The 16,105-nt window shown below is 46.2% G+C and overlaps 1 pseudogene; it reads right to left on the bottom strand.

Moving 5' to 3' along the window:
- The window catches only part of LOC125706805 (CD276 antigen-like), a 38,477-nt pseudogene continuing 22,372 nt past the window's right edge, over positions 1–16,105 (bottom strand).

Here is a 16,105-nt window from a genome sequence, read left to right as displayed (position 1 = left end):
TTAGGTGGACATCCACTGATACACAACAAATTGGCGACTTTTCTTTGGTTTTTCTTAGCATCCACCTCTTGCTTTTCTGGAGTGTCCAGGAGAACCTAAACTTACATTTACTGCATGAGAGAAAAATCTTTTTAACAGCTTCATACTAGCCACCAGTGAGGAAGAGCCTTCCGACGTGCTGAAAATAGCTGTTCATTTATTGCTTGGTAACAGAAGGATGGCATATTTACAATAATTTGTAGTTAAATGCGGATACTTATGAGGGCAGTATGAGAATTCTGGAAACATTTTTCTACCCAAGAGTGAATGTCGGGGCAGAGAGGTATTGGTTTAGACAATGTGCTCAACAAGTTGGACAGTCTGCAGACCACTATGTCATGGCATTATGTGAACTGGCTACTTTTGGTTTCAGAGGTTTACAGAATAAAATGAAACATGGCCAAATTGTTGAAAAAACCTGTGTACCTCACATATGCAAACAACTGCTGCTAGGACTAGATTTAACTTAGGATAAAGGGCTTGTACTAGCTAAAGAAACTGAATCTGAAATTGCTGAAGCAAAAATAAAGGCCATGGGGGACATGAAGCATGTGAGGGCTGTGCAGACACAGTACATTAAAAAGCGTGCTGTACGACAAAGACAGACCAAAGCAAAATGATGATGTCATCATTCACTACCCATCACTATCGCTCTGACTCTGTCAGCTACGTTGCAAAGGACTCATTCTGCTTTGCTAAATTTGCAAAATGTATAGTGTGTGGTAAAAATGGGAAATCTTACTCGTTTGTCATTTTGCATCTGAAACGGTGAATGAAATCACTGTAGTTGAAGGGACAGTGCACAGTGGATACTGCTGCTTCACACAACCAATCCTGTGCCACTGGGTCTGCAGTTTCTATCCTTCCTGAGCATGTTTGCAGACACAGTTTCCTCAAATGCACATTAGCTAAACGACAAGCACAGCTAGTGACACATGCAAGACGCAACAAAGATGGGATGTCACAGGACGTCTTACTGCTGAAGTTGCATGTCAAACACAACAGTATGTACTGAATTCTTCATTGTGAGACCTAGAAGCTCAATCTTAGGGATGCACTTGGTGATTGGAGTCAGTCTTCAAATTTCCAGAGGTTAATCTGTTCTGGAAACTCCACTTACCAGCGCTACACTTCAGCCTAGGTCCAGTCCTCAGGAGTTCAGATAAAGTGATTGTTCATCCAGATGTTGCACCTATTCAGTGAAAGCTGAGACGCTTACCCATCTCAGTCTGAGACACAGTTTCTGCTGAACTCCAGTACCTGGAACAAAATGGGATCATTGAGAAGATTGATTTTTCTGAGTCGACTTTACCTTGCAGTTGCCCAAAAGAAGACTAGAGGTATATGTATGTGCATGAATTTGAGGAAGCCAAACAAGGCCGTCGTTGTAGTCAGACACTTCCACTTATAGAAGATATTCTATCTGCATTGACTGGGTCTGTCAAATTTTCTGCCCTTGATCTTAAAAATGCAGACCACTAGGCTGAAGTTACTTTCATTACTCAGGAAGGTCTGTACAGGTACTGCAGTGTGTGGTATGGTCTTCACTCAGCTCCAGTAACTTTTCAAAAGATGATGAGCACAAGGTAATGTTTCAGGCAAAGCATAGTGAACCTTTCTGGGTTACACTTTGTCTACTGAAGGACTATTAACTCATGAAACACATCACTGCTATTTTGAATGCTCCAACACCTGCTGATCCCACAAGTTTGTACCCATTTCTTGGCCCGAGTGCATGATACAGCAAGTTTATTCCAAATGATGCCTGTTGTTGAGCCCCCGAGGTCACTGCTTCGGAAAAACATGTTTCGATGGACAACAAAGACATAATTATGAACTATACAGCTCTGGATTTGTTTGACCCTAAATTTCCTACAGTTCTCTCTACAGATACATTCGATTATTGACTGGGAGCTGTTCTAACACAGATCACTTTGAGTGGCTCTGGATTGTTGCTTTTGCTTCATGCAGCTTATCAGAACCTGAACGGAAACATTCCATAGTAGAAAAAGAGGCTCTTGTGTGTGTATGAGCTGTGGAATAATGGAGATTATGATTGCGAAGTAGAAAATTCTATTTAAGAACTGATCACAAAGCTCTAATCTTGTTATGCACAACTAAAGGTAACAAGAGAACTGGACTGTACATTGCACCGGTGTCTGCTTGGATGCTCAAGATTTACTACAATGTTCAATACAGAGCAGTAATGAACAGCACTGTCCATACAAAACGCTTCAGAGAAGTGTATTGGTGGCTGTTGATTGACTTGTAAAGCAAAATACTGGATGTTTCTTAATACCAAGATTGCAAAGATTGTACTTGCAGTCTTGGAAAGACATGTCTTGTTAACTTGGAACAAACTTGGGACACAATGCATCATATGGGCAGTGGTGACTTAATGGTTTGGGAAGTGCACTTGTAATTGAAAGATTGCTGGTTTGAATCCCTAAAAAGCAAGGCACCACTGAGGTACCCTGAGCAAGGTATCACCCCCAGGCACAGCTCCCCGGGCTCTGAATTAGCTGCCCCCTCCTATGTCACGACATCACATATGGGTGAAATGCAGAGGACACATTTCGTTGTGGTGTGTCAACACTGATCGCTAAAATGGGATTAGTCACGTTTTGTGAGGAGCAAAAACGACATCTGGGGATTTTTACTGTCCTCTGTATTTTTGTTCTTGAGTATTGGAACTGGTCTTTGGAAATGGAAAATGACGTGAAACGGGCATTACGAGGGGGGTCCGACAGCCAAAACTAAACCTCAAACTACTAAAGAACACAAGACTTTCCTGTCCCGAAAAGAGAGAATCACTGCTGTAAATGTGTTTAAGGGGCTGTGTCTTATATGGAGTCTGAGAATTAGGGGCTCTAAGGGTTTTGTGGTCAATTATAATTTAAATTTAATGCACATTTAAAGAGACAGGATAACAAATCTGAGGAGGTCTGACGACAGGCATTAGTGGCAGAATAGCTATTTGAGGTCTTTGATAGGACAGGATTCATTAATCGCTGTTTTAAAGATGGACTTTTTGTATTTCACACTTACCAATGGAAAAGTGATTTCCAGCTCCTGTACCGCCAGCCTGTGGTGGGACATTTAGAGCTTGAGGAACAAGGGACCAGGCAGAGGGTGGCAGCATGATGAAAGTGCTGAGACTGTCCTTGCCACCGTGAGCGATTTGCCATGCACTCCCACGAGCTGCAATTTATCCTAATTCATCTCTGGGAAAGGACTCCACAAAATCCAAGCCGACAATGTCTCTTTGCCACGTTTGCGTCGGACTGGGCCAATTTCACTGTAAACAAAAGTAATTATAGTGGATGTGTTCGATGATGGAAACGAGACAGATTCGGCCTCCTGTGGACAAGGCTGAAGCTCCGTGGAGCAGAACAGTTTAATTAGTGGAGACCGCACCATGACCGTGGAAGGAGACGGGGAAGAAAAACAAAAATCTCTGTCTAATTTTCCGCTATCGGACCAGCAGGGCTGAATTCGGTTTTGCAGAAGCCAACCTTGGCCTTCTCATTAACCTTTCAGACGTAAAGGTCCTTCCTCTGCAGCCCTGTCTTCCCCACAACTAAAAAATATTCCCGATGAGGGCTGTGCTCCACTCTTGTGAGTTGTTGGGACTTTAAATTGGCTGCAGTGGACAGTGTTTATACCACAGTGTGACGTGAACATGTGACCGGCCGATAGCACTAGAATTAATGGAGCCATGGGATTCCAGCAGTGGAATATTTGATCGGGCTTTTCCTCCGAAGCCGAGCGGCAGCTCTTGACCCGGCCACCTCACAATAAAACCAAGTCAATAACATTGATTGTTTCTTGAGGTAAACAGACATCTCCCTGTCAAACGTAATAACAGCATTAAGCAGCACACACACACACAAACACACACACAAACACACAGCCAGAAGCCTCATGCTCTCTTACGTTAATGTGCCACCAGTACAAACAATCGATGTGGCATCTATAGCATAAAAAAAGCTCAAATCTAAATGAAATGATGCTAATGGTATTATACTCCATCCATTTTGCATGTATCAGTACTTGAGCTTACCTCAGATAATACAGGGCATGCAAAAAGGCTGCAGCCTGGACAGGTCCATAACAAGGCGGGGACTGTAGGGTGACAGCGCACACACAGACAGAGGGAGAGCATGTAAACAGCACATACACAGACAGAGGGAGAGCATGTAAACAGTGCATACACAGACAGAGGGAGAGCATGTAAACAGCGCATACACAGACAGAGGGAGAGCATGTAAACAGCGCATACACAGACAGAGGGAGAGCATGTAAACAGCGCATACACAGACAGAGGGAGAGCATGTAAACAGCGCATACACAGACAGAGGGAGAGCATGTAAACAGCGTATACACAGACAGAGGGAGAGCATGTAAACAGCGCATACACAGACAGAGGGAGAGCATGTAAACAGCGCATACACAGACAGAGGGAGAGCATGTAAACAGCGCATACACAGACAGAGGGAGAGCATGTAAACAGCACATACACAGATAGAGGGAGAGCATGTAAACAGCGCATACACAAACAGAGGGAGAGCATGTAAACAGCGCATACACAGACAGAGGGAGAGCATGTAAACAGCGCATACACAGACAGAGGGAGAGCATGTAAACAGCGCATGCACACACAGAGGGAGAGCATGTAAACAGCACATACACAGACAGAGGGAGAGCATGTAAACAGCGCATACACAGACAGAGGGAGAGCATGTAAACAGCGCATACACAGACAGAGGGAGAGCATGTAAACAACACATACACAGACAGAGGGAGAGCATGTAAATAGCACATACACACAGATATACACTGTTATGTGTTGTAAGACTCTTGTGTTACGGGATACACGTATGACTTATTGTACTGTTTGCCGTAAGACCCTATGTGATGTGCCAAAGATGCCACCTAAGACCAAGGTTCGCTTTCTCCGGCCAAAGCTACTCACCCCCTCGCCTATCGGTTGCTCGGATGTCGTCACCTCCAGGCTCCATGCAGAAAAGGACAGATGACCCCAAAGCCTCCAGCTCCTGGGCGTTACTCTTCTGCTTGTGCTTTAGTCTCATCCGACTGCTCGTGTATGACTTCTGGTCTGTTTTCTGGTTTATCACTTTTTGCTTTTTTGGTCCCTTGTCTCTGTATGTCCTGTGTACCAACCATTTTTCCTGTGTCCCTGACTACGAGAGAGCCAAGCCCTTGGTGTCGACGTTCTGAGTAGTATAGTGTAGTATCGTGTATAGTGTAAAGAGTGACTGCCGTTTCCTTTGTTTCAAGTTTTTTGTATATTTGGTTAGGAAATAATGAGAGTGTGTTTTGCTTCATTTCTCTTCTGTAGGTAAGTTAGTTTGAGACTATAGATAGATTGCGATAGATCGTTTTGTTTGTTTTGTTGGCCTGGGTCACTCCTGAAGTCTGTACCTACACTGTGGAGAGAAAACTTGTAAATACACACTCTATTTATACCACCTACTTGTGCAGGTTGTTAGCTCCAGGCTAAGTACCTGGCACTGGACTGTAGAAGGAAGCCCACATGACACAGGGAGAGCATGCAAACTCCACACAGGCAAACTCAGGTGAAGCAAGATTCACACCCATACTACAGGACGTGTGCTGAGCACCGAGCCCCTGTGTCTCCCGTAAGTCCATTCATCTCTGAAAATTTATAGTACAGTGGCACAAATAAGAACCCAAAGGTTAAATGTCTATAATTATGAATTAGTGGCCTGGGTAATTGTAATGTAGCCATTAACAGTGTTTCATAATTCATGCTGATACATGAATAAACTTTTGCTCCATCTGCCGTGAGAGGCACCACGTTTAAGAGATTCAGGGGAAAGGGGTTAGCGTAGGGGACAGAAGCACAGCCAGCCACAAGAAGTGGCCGGCTAGGCCACATCTGCTGAGCGGGACAGTGGGATGATGTCACCCAGACAACAACAGAATGCTATTACAGCAACGGACGCAGTATATCGAACATGCAGTTCATCTGAGCTGTGAGTGACATCAAGGACAAAACATCAAACCAGTGTAAAAGACCTGCTGTATCCAGTGTTTCTGCAACTCACTGCTTAAATCTGTAACACAGTTTACATCTGTAATGTGCTGATTAGATCTGTAACGGTTTACATCTGTAATGCTGATTAGATCTGTAGCATATTGTTTATATTGTGACATACATATTTCATATGTAAAGTGCTGATTGCATCTGTCACACACTGATTAAATCTGTAGCATGATGACTAAATCTGTGACACGTTGCATCTGTAACACACTGATTAAATCTGTAACATGATGACTAAATCTGAGACACGTTGCATCTGTAACACACTGATTAAATCTGTAACATGATGACTAAATCTGTGACACATTGCATCTGTAACACACTGATTACTTCTATAAATCACTGTTTACATCTGTAATGCACTGATTACATCTGCAACACGATTGCATCTGCAATGTACTCATTACATCTGTAACACATTGTTTACATCAATGACACACTTATTGTATCTGTAATGCACTAATTCTGTAACACACTGTTTACACCTGTGACACTTTTATTGAATCTGTAAAGCATTGATTGCATCTGTAATGCACTGATTACTTCTGTAACATACTGATTAAATCAGCATGTCAACAAATTTTTTAAGACAGTGATTAAATCTTACACCCTGATTATATCTATAACAGGTTGGTTAAACCAGCAACATGCTGACTAAACCTGTAACAGATTGTTTATCTGCGACACACTTACTGCAACATCATTAAAGCACTGATTGCATCTGTAACACCATGATAAAAAGTGTAACACACTGATTAAATTTATAAGAAACTTATTTAATCTATAATGGACTGATTAAGTCTGTACCATACTGATTGGTGTTGTAGATTTAATATGTGTGTTAGAGATGCAATTACATCTGTAACACATTATTTAAATCTGTAACACAGTTTACTTCAATAACACGCTGAGTAAATCTGTAACACACTGTTAATCTATTACAGTACCCTCACAGTAAGCTACCCTGAATGTTATCTCATGTACACTGACCGAGTCATACACTCCCTTTTTGCTCCTCTGAAATATAAGCCTTGGGATAAATGAGTTTGGTATGATTTTAGGTGCCAAGAGACGCGGCGTGTGCAGTAGAGTACTGGATTCTGCTCCAAGGCTTCCGCTGCAGCGACTGGGGGGGCAAGCAGAGTGGAAGGGAATAAGATCTGAAAAGGCAGTGCTCACCCTGACGGCCCCCCCAATTAAAGAGGCTTCGCTATTTGGTCCTCTTGTCTTGGTACATTGATTTTTCAATTTTCAAGGTGCTTTCTCAGGCAGCAGCTTCTGCTGCACTGTCAACAGTGATGGGTTAGAACCCCCATCTTATCTCTCTGTAGCTTGATTAAATTAATTAAGCAATTAATTTCAGAGCGACCTGCCGAGAGCATGCTAACGTGGGGATGCTAACGTCTGGCTTGGAGCATGTGATGCTCCAGTGCCCCTGGGGACCATTACTCTCCCCCAGATATGAAACCCGGGGCCCTGAGTTGAGATTGGGACTGAACCCGAATCGGTCTGTGAATCCAACCCCATTGATTGTGACTGATCCAGCAGGTGAATAAGGAAACTCACTGACAGCTATTTGATGCACGTGTTCTGATGGCACTGTGGAGGTGAAGGAGGTTTAGCTACATTGCTAAATACTGCTGAGTTAGGTCAAACTTCTCATAATCATCGGTGAAACACAAGAATTCAGATCAAAATGATAAATTTCCATTGGTTCTAGTCATTAGAGTGAAAGGCGAGTTGAGAATAAAGATGGACACCAACCTGACAGGCTGCAGAAGGAAGAGGTCATGCTGGATATTTAATGCAGTTTTAATGGCTTTAATGTGAATGAGCCGCATACGTTCATGGATGATTTCCCGACATTTTTCTCAAGGAATTTCCATACTCTCTGCATTACGGTATGAATAGACAGACGACACTCTGCTTTATCACAGCACGTTACACCCTGACAGAGCGCATGACACACCTATCGAACACCGGAAAGCTCTGCCTTTAGCTGACGTCTGAGTATCAAACTCTTTAAGTGAACGGAGACAGGAGAGCAGCTGCAGATGTACCGGTGTGGGGGAGCTACGTAAGAAGTGGTTAACTGGCAAGAGCTCGCTTCCCGAGGGTGAAAGTCCCATCTTCGCGGAGCTTCTTCATTTCCTAGGACACAGATCTCATAGTCATTTACAAGATGAATTACCGAAGGTGTCCTTATCCACAGTGACCCGTGAAGCTTAGTCAGGTTATTTATTTATTTATTGTTTACACGCATTATCAGTTAAATCAGCTGCATATTTTCAGAAGCAGATAAGATTGTGCTTCGATCAGAGGTATGATGTCAACACCTCACCATCCTAAAACTTCTCACTATCCCAAAATGCCACCCAGCGGCACAGCACGTCCCTTACATTCCGATAATGACAAAAATGACGTGCTTTTAAGATGAGGGGCTTTGTATTTGGCCTACCGTGGATGGCAGAGGAGGAGGACTGGGAGGAGGGGGATTGGTAGAAGGGGGACCAGCAGAATTAAGCCATACTGCCATGTCCGCTCCTTTTGGGTAAAGCAGTTTGCCTGTTCAAAGTGACAGACTGATCTAAAAAAAAAAGCGAAACATACAAAGGCTGCCCAGTGAAAGCTGCGTTTTGCTGAACAGAGAGTTTGAAAAGGCACAAAGCAGGCTGTCCATCAGATCCTCTACAACTTCAGCATTTTGCAACGGGGGCAGTGAGTAGAGAGCCTCTTTCATCATTGAGTACAGAAGACCCTCTTGCACCGAATCGGAAACAATCAAGGAGAAGAGTGTGAGGAAAAGCAGGCAGAGGATCCACATATGTATCCCCTCCCATATCCAACTGGCCAGGAGATGTTGCTCTCCCAGAACGAGCAGAGGCACCCTGTGCAAAACATATGGCATAGAGAACGAAATAACAGGCCTTTAAAAAACCCTTTTAAAGGAGATTTGCTTTCATTACTTTTGACACGGAGCAATCGATAAATAATCACACTCACAGCACCTTAACTCCAGCTTACAGACAGCCTTCACTAACATGAATTCAAGCCCGGCACAGGTGGCCACTATCGAAAGCGGCTATAATACCAGTGAACAGAACAGGAAGGAAGTGATAGCACCTCCCCACCACCTCCAGCAGGAAAGCCCTGCAGTTTCGGAGTAATCCTCTGTTACTCTGTCCTCTAGCGGAAGCAGGCTAACCCTCAGAGCAGCTCCAGCCAGCCACAGCAGTGCACTTTGGGACAGTGTGGGAAACACTGGACACAAGTGATCCAGATGAGAGCAACATCCCCTCCATGGATAACTCTCAGAAAGTCGCAGCACAAAACCACTCCACAGGAATTTCTACAGGAATACAACACAAAACCACTCCACAGGAATTTCTACAGGAACACAACACAAAACCACTCCACAGGAATACAACACAAAACCACTCCACTGGAATTTCTACAGGAAGATTTAATAGATTAAGTGTGTTGTACCCATACTGTAGATTGTGGATACAACAAAAATCGGCCTACTTAGCCAACCTTTTTTGGTCTGTACTCTCCACTGCACTCTGAAGGGGGCACTCTACAGATATGTGGCTGCCCACCCAGCAAATTAAGACCTGGCATCAACACGAGACTAAGCACAAATCTGGGATAAACGCTGACATGTGGCAGGATCTGTACCACAAGGGGTGCCTGGTAATTTACAGGCACAGGGGTGCTTAGAAAGCAGCTGGAGTGCCGTGTGCTTTGGGTAATGAGCAAGTCCGCCATGCATCCTCTGCTCCCTCATCTGCATGGACCGAACCGCCACGTTTCACTGCCCCCCAAGGAACACCTCCATTTAAAAACCTGTGCAGGTCCGTGCAAATGCAGAGAGGTCTAGCACCCTCCTGTTCATCAAAGCGGGTTATCTAATATACGCTTTTAATAATAGATACACTGTATCCGAATGACCACAGCAGTGATCCTAACTTTGGATCTAATAATACAAGCACACCGATTTCATACCTGGGGTGGGGGGTGGCAGCCAGCTTGGACCGCAGACCTTCACATTTTCTTGAGATTTTGCTTCCTCTCCTCCAGTGTTTCCCAGATTTTCCACCCTGACTTTTAATATTGTATCAGAAGGACACTGAACTGAACAGATAGAATATTACAGACCTGACCATTATTTTGCGAGAGAATCATCACGTATCTGTTTATGTTCTGAAGAATTCAGTTCAGACTGACAAATGGAAGATTGATCCAAAACAAGTGAACCTGCACCCTAAAATAAAGAGCCGCAAACCGTAACAATTTGATATACTTTCCTACTACAAGTTCTCCGTGTCCTCAGGAACACTCCGAAGAGAAGGGATGTCGACCATGCTCTGCTAACTCACCCGATTCCCCCATCCGGCTCCATCGACCATGCTCAGATGCAGGTGTACAGCTACACCACCCAATTCTACGTCCCGATTCCTCCATTCAGGCTCCATGTGCCACCTTGTAATTGCCCTTGTCCATTTTGTATGATTCCCGCCACCTTGTCCTTCAAGGTCCAGCAGTGATAATTATTGTAGTTATTTCCCACAGAGCTGCAGAGAGATGTGAAAGTGCATTAATCTTGATTCTCCAGTCCAGCATAGGGCCCCTTGTTCAGACTACAGCCCAAGCTCCTTAAGCTCACTGAAAAATAGCGTTACTGACTATTAAGGCCCAGTGATGTTCACTTGAAACCCCATGGTGCCACTCAACACTATTTTCTTTCTTCTTACTCTCAGGGTTTTCTGCCTAGTCGTCTTTCTAAGCTAGATTAGAAAGAAAGGAAGCTGCAGATTGTTTATGGGGACTCGCTGATGCTGATTGGCCAATTCAGCCATGGGGCTATCCTACCTGCAGCCAGTGACCCGCTTGGTAAAATCCATCAGAGGGCACTGCAGCTCTGACTGGCAAAAATTACACTGGATTTTCATATAAATCCTTTTCCAGTATATACGTCCCGCAGTGCTTAAAATAACCTCTAGCAACAATAGGAAGACAATTGAAAAATAAATAATATCAGTAACTGTGAAGCCACAAACTGGAACATGTATTTAGGAGGCTCTACACAAGACTCTCTCACTTCTTATCTCATCCTACTAGAGATGCCTATAGCTTTCAGCAAGCCATCATATCCTCCTCCTGTCTGTAACTGTGTTCAAAATCAAAGGACCAGAACTAACCAGCTCTTACTCGTGCCTCTCAGGTAGGTGACTTGGCTGAGTTCTCTCTCTGCAACTCAAAATCCTTTCTACTGGAACTCTGTAGGGTCTGCATTCAGCTTCTCTTTCACATCTTCAAACTTCTGTCAGCTTGGATGGCAAAGCGCCACCTTCAAACTGACCTTCCAGAGCATTCCATATCATCACTGGGCCATCGGTGGTGGTCTTCGTATTCTGAGCCTTCAGCTGCTGCTTAATGAGAGTATTATTCACACTAAATTCTAAACCTCTTTGGAGGAAAATCCCTTGGAAGCAACTGAATACAAATGTATATGAACGAGGCAGGGGAATGTTTCAGTTTGTATAAAATTAACTATGTCTGTGTAATAAAACCTTTCTGATTATAACGCATCCAGTCTCAACTGAACGCTAACAAGCAGTGCTGATAACAAGTAACAGAAACAACACAAAAACGTATTACCCCTCAGTTTATCTACCGTTTAATATGTCGGTACACCAGTCCCGTACTTCACTCCATGCTCTGTCATTCCATCCTGTCTGGCGCATGGAGCGTTATCCCTCTTCCAGAAAACCATAACAGGGGCATCATTTGTAAATCTCAGCCCTCTGACCCTTTGCGTCGCATATATGCCTCTGTGAACAAACACCCGGCTGTCGCTAATTATTTGCAAGCCTTCTCTCTGTTATTTATGTGTCTCTGTCAATATTCACCGCCTGGAGCACAAGATCGTTTTTCAAATGCATAACAGGCAAAGCTAAGAAGACATGATGAGGGTAGCAAGATAAGCTATTGGCAAGACCGATGGAAAGCAAGATGCTGGCAAGGGGGTCTGACCTGCTGGAACGTGGGACATTAGTTGAGACTGACTGGGTAGATTTGCGAGCTTCGACCAGTGCTGAGCAGAGGCAGCGGAGTTTGTGCCGGAGAGATCATGTGGTCAACAGCCTAGGGACTCGCCATACACCTGGAGCACCCAGTAGGTGCAGCTTGAGATCTGCAAGGAGGCGGCCCACTGAGGAACGCGGCCTTCGGCGAAGTAAGTGAGCCAGGCAAGCTCAGCCACACGGCTGCTACTCTCTACAGAGTGCGTCGCACGTCACCCTTCACCAGATACAAAGAAGGAAGCAAGTGAGCCCACTGTCATATTTTCCTGCTACTTCAAGGTCAAACATACAGCTGAAGGTCATGATCTGATCCGATGGCATTTATTGTTTATTGTTGTTAACTAGATTAATACACCTGAGGCGTGCATAGCAAATTAATTTAAAGGAGATATACATAAAGAGATGCATAAAACTTTATATCACTAGAAATAATGTTATTTATATACCATTTATATACTGAGACACCCACCTTGGGTTATAGGACCTCCTTACATACACAGAGTGACTCCCCTCCTACCTTAAAATCCCTGGTGATGAAGGCAGTTCCAGGGGCATGAATGACTAATCAAACACAAAGAATACATTAGGTCTGAGTGCCGAAGGGCTGACGAGGCCATCGTCACTGCCTGCAAGGCTCCTCAAGGGCTCCCCCAGGTGGTCAGAGAGTACAAAGACACCACCTGTTGCCCCTTTAAACTTTCCCCGTTTTTTTACAGTAAGCAGATTCAGAGACATCGCTCCATAGGCATGGCTGTGACGTGTTCATTTACAGACTCCCATGTCATCTACTGGCTGAAACACTGAATGATGTGTCCCACGGAGAGCTTGACAACCTGCACTGAAGAGAGCAGAGTCAGAAAGAAGGGTCCGGCTGGGGCCAGGAAAGTATTTAACTGGATGCAACACGAACAGGACAAATCCAGATGAATGCATGCCATCCAGCCATAATAACAGGGTTAGCACTATTATTAGTATTCTGTGTAAGTCAGTGTTGACTTTTGCTGACCATATAGGCAGCATGTCTCCAGAAAATAATAATAATTATCTGGCTAAGAGAGCACAAATATTTCTCTTTAACAGCTTCTTCACGTTTTTATCCACAAGAAACCTAATCTGGTGATTTGACCCCCCCCCCCCCCCACAGAGGCAGAGACACAGAACAGAGCATTGAGTGAATGAATAGCATGAATTAAATCCAATGCTGGACCGTTTTTGTACCGAGGGCCTGAAAGGGCTGCATCGCTGGCTCAGAACAGAGCCGCCCCTCACAGCCCAGACAGCATCTCATAAAGCCGCAATATGTGATATTCTGCCCGCAGCCAATATCCCTGCCATCCTCCGGAGCTTCCCTCAGGCCCCCTTTGTATGGCTCGAGGTACCAGCGGGGCTCACACCAACTCCGGATCTGAACCTCCGGCGTGGGGGTTCACTGTCAGGCTAGTACCGCTAAGCTTAAATATATAAGACGTATTTTTAAAGGAAGGGGACATGTGTGCGGGGGTGGGGGGGGGGGGTTGTTCTTCCTTCAGCAAATGTGGAGACGAGTTTCAGTTTCTTGTGCTTCAGCGTGCGAGTCAGGCGGCTGCAGTTTATTCGCATAAAGAAGCACTAGAGCCAGCTGATGGCTGCACTGATCAAAGGCCCCTTTGGCCCGGCTCCCTGCCACATGCCTGGAGCATCTCCAAAGGCTTCCCCATTCATCTCATTGGAGCCATTCAACACCTGGCTTTGGCAGCATAATGATTCATACCTTGAACCCATTAATGCTAATCAGCGTTACCCAGAGGAGGATTCAAACACGCGTTTAATAGGGTGACACAATAAAAGACCGTCATGGCAACGTTTGACCGTGTGATTTCCAAAAAAAAAAAGAAAAATTTCTCCAAAATGATGTCGCTTCCTTATATGCATGATAAATGAGGCCCTTTCATGTACTTCAATGCCCCCAACAGAGATGTCTAATGTCAGGATTAGACATCATTTTTTCAGTTTCTTGAGTGTAGATTAACCACAAGATCAAAAACCGCTGAGATCATCATTAACTATTGTTACTGGGAAGTTCCTGCACGTCAGCAAGGTGACACTGAGTCCATGCTTTAGAAGTGTCAGGCCGGTATATCAGCACGTTTGAAGTTAAGATTCAGCCTTACCTGCATCCTTCAGCTGTTTGCAGACATCATGGCGGAAAAGCAGAGAGGGAAGTGTTAGATCAGAGGCATCGCAGCACTGAGGCTTCATTGGGGGGGGGGGGGGGGGCAGTGGTGTAAGGACTGGGCCGAAAGGACCTGACACGTCTGCGGGAGTGAGCCAGGGACTGATATACTGTACAGGATGGAAGGGACTGATACATCTGCGGGAAGGGACTGGAAGGACCTGATACACTAGCAAGAGTGGGCAAAAAGGAATTCAGTCTGCGGGAGTGAGCCAAGCACTGATATATCTTGCAGGAACGGACAGGAAGGGACTGACATGCCTGCGGGAGCGGGCAGTAAAGGACTGACATGCCTGCGGGAGCGGGCAGTAAGGGACTGATATGTCTGCGGGAGCGGGCAGGAAGGGACTGATATGTCTGCGGGAGCGGGCAGGAAGGGACTGATATGTCTGCGGGAGCGGGCAGGAAGGGACTGATATGTCTGCGGGAGCGGGCAGGAAGGGACTGATATGTCTGCGGGAGCGGGCAGTAAGGGACTGATATGTCTGCGGGAGCGGGCAGGAAGGGACTGACATGTCTGCGGGAGCGGGCAGGAAGGGACTGACATGTCTGCGGGAGCGGGCAGTAAGGGACTGACATGTCTGCGGGAGCGGGCAGTAAAGGACTGATATGTCTGCGGGAGCGGGCAGGAAGGGACTGATATGCCTGCGGGAGCGGGCAGGAAGGGACTGATATGCCTGCGGGAGCGGGCAGTAAGGGACTGATATGCCTGCGGGAGCGGGCAGTAAGGGACTGATATGTCTGCGGGAGCGGGCAGTAAGGGACTGATATGCCTGCGGGAGCGGGCAGTAAGGGACTGATATGTCTGCGGGAGCGGGCAGTAAGGGACTGATATGCCTGCGGGAGCGGGCAGTAAGGGACTGATATGTCTGCGGGAGCGGGCAAGAAGGGACTGATATGTCTGCGGGAGCGGGCAGGAAGGGACTGACATGTCTGCGGGAGCGGGCAGGAAGGGACTGACATGTCTGCGGGAGCGGGCAGGAAGGGACTGACATGTCTGCGGGAGCGGGCAGGAAGGGAATGACATGTCTGCGGGAGCGGGCAAGAAGGGACTGATATGTCTGCGGGAGCGGGCAGGAAGGGACTGATATGTCTGCGGGAGCGGGCAGGAAGGGACTGATATGTCTGCGGGAGCGGGCAGGAAGGGACTGACATGTCTGCGGGAGCGGGCAGGAAGGGACTGATATGTCTGCGGGAGCGGGCAGGAAGGGACTGATATGTCTGCGGGAGCGGGCAGGAAGGGACTGATATGTCTGCGGGAGCGGGCAGTAAGGGACTGATATGCCTGCGGGAGCGGGCAGTAAAGGACTGATATGTCTGCGGGAGCGGGCAGGAAGGGACTGATATGTCTGCGGTAGCGGGCAGGAAGGGACTGACATGTCTGCGGGAGCGGGCAAGAAGGGACTGATATGTCTGCGGGAGCGGGCAAGAAGGGACTGATATGTCTGCGGGAGCGGGCAGTAAGGGACTGATATGTCTGCGGGAGCGGGCAGTAAGGGACTGATATGTCTGCGGGAGCGGGCAGGAAGGGACTGACATGCCTGCGGGAGCGGGCAGGAAGGGACTGATATGTCTGCGGGAGCGGGCAAGAAGGGACTGATATGTCTGCGGGAGCGGGCAAGAAGGGACTGATATGTCTGCGGGAGCGGGCAGGAAGGGACTGACATGTCTGCGGGAGCG

This window comes from Brienomyrus brachyistius, chromosome 13 (assembly GCF_023856365.1).
Source record: "Brienomyrus brachyistius isolate T26 chromosome 13, BBRACH_0.4, whole genome shotgun sequence".
Classification (NCBI taxonomy): domain Eukaryota; kingdom Metazoa; phylum Chordata; class Actinopteri; order Osteoglossiformes; family Mormyridae; genus Brienomyrus; species Brienomyrus brachyistius.
Note: the sequence above shows the minus strand (reverse complement) of the source record. Positions and strands in the feature narration are given on the sequence as shown.